This window comes from Mytilus galloprovincialis, chromosome 1 (assembly GCF_965363235.1).
Source record: "Mytilus galloprovincialis chromosome 1, xbMytGall1.hap1.1, whole genome shotgun sequence".
NCBI classification, from domain to species: Eukaryota; Metazoa; Mollusca; class Bivalvia; order Mytilida; family Mytilidae; genus Mytilus; species Mytilus galloprovincialis.
The window spans coordinates 98,741,782-98,746,302 of record NC_134838.1 but is presented as its reverse complement, the minus strand read 5'-3'; the positions used below and the strand labels follow the sequence as shown (position 1 = coordinate 98,746,302).

Sequence of the window (4,521 nt, the reverse complement as noted above, 5' to 3'; positions counted from 1 at the left end):
TATATTTATATGATTTATGAGAAATTGAAATGTTATAAATATTCACACACTTGTCAAAAGGCTGACACACTATATACATGTGAACTAACTATTGATAGTAATTTTCTTTTGGATAAGTTATTTTGGAAATGGTGCACTTACTGAATTTTCTTTTGGATAAGTTATTTTGGAAATGGTGCACTTACTGAATTTTCTTTTGGATAAGTTATTTTGGAAATGGTGCACTTACTGAAGTGTCAGTTAAGCATGGCTTTTGATAAGGCTCTGTTAAATTGAAGAGTGATGAATCACAAAGGACTACCTATATAATTGTTTTGCTGAAATATAGATGCTATCACTGCATTAGCGAAAAGAAAATATTGACTGTATTATCTTTAAGCAAACAACACTGAATAAATTGCATGTTAACCGTAGGATTATCAAAAATGATAAGTTCACATGTGCCAACAGCTATCACCCTTGTTTTATGAATGAATTAAGATGTGGGGTATGTATCAATGAGACAGCAATCTAACCATAATATAAACAAAGGTTATCAAAAAAAAACAGTCTTCATCAATAGAAATGTTTCCATACAAGAGTCAACCTCTAAGTAATCCTGAGTCTATAAGATGTGAATGAATTTAGCAGAGAAACAGTCAAGAATAGCTATTCACATCAATTCTCCAAATAACAAACAGCATTGAGATACTGTATAACATATAACAACCACTGATGAGGTTTCAGGAACAAGCCCCTGACCTTTTAGTTTAAAATACAAAATATCATTGTTATGCTTGGTAGACTAACAAATTAAAACTGAACATCAAGAATATCGTTAGATCTTTATTTCTAGTTTGGCTAAAGAGGTTAAGGTATCAGTCCGAATTAAGGACTTCAATGCTGTTTGGGATGGTATTATTCAAGCATTTCAAAAAGAGTTCTAGCATATTTAATAAAAAAAAGTTGTTTTGTTTTGAGAAATTCTTACTTCTAGCATTTATCTTGAAAACTGTCAAAAGAAATGACACTTTATGAGCAAAGATGAGATATAAATATGTGTCAAATTATGCCAAAATATCTAGTAGACCATTTTAAAGAGCTATTGACTTAAATATAAAGTGTAAAAGGCAAACGCTTTGAAAAAATCGTTTAAGAGCAATAACTAGGAGTCATTTGACAATTTTGACCATGTTTACATGTTTGTAGATCAGGTATTTTGAAGGGTTTCTCTTTTGCAGTTCTTTTTATATTAGACAAAAATGCACATAAGAAAACAGTAAAATTCACCACTAAAGGGCAGTTACTCTTTTAAGGAGACTTATTTGTAGATCTTGAGTTGCTGATATATAGTGGGAACTTTGGTCATCAATTCTCTTCAACTTCGTACTTTATTTGGCCTTTTTAACTTATTTGGATTCGAGCGTCACTGATGAGTCTTTTGTAGACGAAATGGGCGTCTGGCGTAAATACAAAATTTAATCCCGATAGCACCAGCCCAGTACTAAGTCAGTATTCTGTGCTGACAGGAATTATCATTGATACTGTTATAGTCATAAATTAACTGTTTACAAAACGTTTAAAGTTTTGAAATTCTAAGGCTTTTTTTCCTCAGGAATAGATTACCTTAGCTGTATTTGGCAAAATCTTTTAGGAATTTTGGTCACCAATGTTCTTCATTTTCGTACTTTATTTGACCTTTTTAACTTTTTTTGATTCGAGGGTCACTGATGAGTCTTTTGTAGACGAAACTCGTGTCTGGCGTAAATACAAAATTTAATCCTGGTATCTATGAAGAGTTTATTTATAGCAGATTTCAACATAAAAAACCTTGCATTGCCCGAGCCCTTGTGCTCTTTTTTTAACTTTGTTGGTTTGCAAACGATATCATCGAATTCATTTAAAAACGATAAATACCTAAATTGTGATTGTTGCCAAGTTTGATTAAATTTAGCCAAAAAATAATAATAAATGAATTTTTGAAAGTTACAGAGTTTCGAGGAAACGATACCAAGGGACAATAAAAACAAATTATGCGACTGTCATACAAGTGAGGGGTTTAGCTAGCTATAAAACCAGGTTGAACACATAATTTTCTATGTACGAAAATACCTGTACCAAGTCAGGGATATGACAGTTAGTATCTATTCGTTTGATGTGTATGAGCCTTTGATTTTGCCATATGATTAGGGACTTTCCTTTTTAATAGTCCCCGGAGTTCTGTATTTTTGTTATTTTTCTTTTTGATTTTACTTTTTTAGATTAGAAAACATGTTTAAATATCTTGACGTTTTGTTCATATTACAAGAGGTTATGAATCACAGATGTTAATAGCGTAAAATTCAAAATAAGGTCACCAGTGAGCAATGTAATATCACCAATTATATTGACTCTGAACAATTAAGTCATGATTCAAGACAGATGAGAAACATTTTGATTGAGTTATAATTATATTCAGTTTCCCTTGGTTTATACAATAATACTTAGGGAGCTACCATTTGATTTTTATGGGGGGGCTAGGATGAAATTTGAAAAAAATAGGCAGGACAGGAGTTTTGAGTAAAAAAAAAAGGCAGGATGAGCAACTTGGTAAAAAAAAAAGGCAGGATGACAATTTGTGTAAAAAAAGTCAGGATAACTAGTAAAAAAAAAAGGCAGGACCGAATAGAGTAAAAAATAAAAAGGCAGGTCAGAGATTACAACTAAAAAAAAAAGCAGGACAAAATTTTTCATCCTAGCCCCCCCATAAAAATCAAATGGTAGCTCCCTTAAAAGTACATTTTTTTTATATATTATTTAGTCTATTTAATCGGATTTTAAATTGTGAGAAAGAATGAGATTTTCAAAGGTAAAAATCAGTATTATTCCATAGTCTTTTTGTTGATCATATACAAGATTCTTTAGTGATGGATATAAGCTATAAAAAAGGAACAAAACCGTTTTGTCATTACGCAGATGATATACTGTTGTGATCGGAGCACGATTGTATCGATGATCAGGAGGTTGTTTATAATGAAATTATAAAAGTATTGTAATTTTCGTCTTCTCCTCCTTTTCACTTACAACTTCATCACATATATAAGAAGAATCAATACGATTGGTGCTATGCTACTCACTTTCGAATAGTCTTCATATTTTTCAAACTCCATAAGGTTGCTAGAAAATTCCAGATTTGGTCATATCAACTTAAAACTTAGTAAAGTTGTTCATTATAATGTGATCTTTTAGAAATCATACCAAAAACACATAAAAAATACCAATCTAACAAATAAATTTGGTACGCCAAACACATGTTGGAGTTTCGTACATATGTTACTGTTCCATCCTCATGCAAATTGTCAAGATATGTAATCACCGTGTAACAATCTCAATCAGAACTTATACAACTTGTACAGTGTTTTTTTTCTTAAGGGAATTATTCAAGAACTGTTTTGTTAAAATAAAAATTATACATTTTATATATCTATTTACCTCAAACTTAATATCTGGGGAAAGAACACTTTGACCTGTTTGAGTTTTATATTCACGAAACGGAAACTGTTATGGTTTGATTATCTCGGAAAGTATTAAAATTAATTAAATGTTTTCCCCTTTTAATTCATATGCCGTTCCAAATAAATGCTGCAGTATCTTTCCATAATTCTAAACATATTTGCTCTATTTTTTTGTAATTCTGGTAACTTTGGTGAAATAGTACAAAATTGCGTTATAACAAACAATAATCTGAAGTCATCTGTATTGTATATTCAACGTAATCTCTTCAAGCATAGCTACATAATGTTCAATAGATAACCAAATATTTTTTTATAACTAAATTATGTTTTCAATCTTTCATATTTTAGTATGCAGAGTTTGAATGTTGAATAAGATAAAAATTATTTTTTGCAACTAATTTAAATATTTTCAATGATCTTTTTTCTTGTATTTTTACTTTGCATTATTTAATCGACACGTGCAACGAGGTAATAAATTGTCGCAATTAAAATATAAACAAGCCCCTTTGTCATTTTATACAAAACCTGAATGTAATTAGCACATCAGTTCATTTTGTACTATTTGCAAATACAGATATTCTTATAGAAATTAATTATAATGGCAAAGGTGATTGTCGGAATAAATAACACAAACACCCTTTTGTGCTGTGACTTTGTAACTCTTTGATAAGTCGCGACCCATAAACGACTCATAAATTTTGGAAATTTCATCCATATTAAAATAATAAATTAAACAAATTTCTGAAAATTTCATTTATTTTTTCATATCTAAAAATTCCGACTTTTGCCGATAAATTCGAAAAAAACATCTGTATGAACAATATGTATCAATCAAAACAAACTGACACGCGAATATTAAATAAAATGAAGATATGAACAAATAAGTAAAATGAAAGGTTAATTAGAAACTCTGTAATTTATACTGTCATTTCTATTCATCCAATTCCTCTCTAACACAAATTGCTGTCGCAAACGGAAATAAAATGATTTAATTTTCTTTTACTATAATCATTGTTGAGTTTGCAGAAAAACCTTGAAAAAATGTATA

The 4,521-nt window shown here is 29.9% G+C and overlaps 1 protein-coding gene across 1 annotated transcript in view; it reads right to left on the bottom strand.

The window, feature by feature from the left end:
• Positions 1 to 2,475: 2,475 nt before the first annotated feature.
• The window catches only part of LOC143046646 (alpha-1,3/1,6-mannosyltransferase ALG2-like), a 59,334-nt gene continuing 57,288 nt past the window's right edge, over positions 2,476 to 4,521 (bottom strand). The window contains exon 5 of the transcript XR_012969210.1: positions 2,476 to 2,746. The gene's annotated coding sequence lies outside the window, so the exon portion shown is untranslated. The remainder of the gene's footprint in view (positions 2,747 to 4,521) is intronic.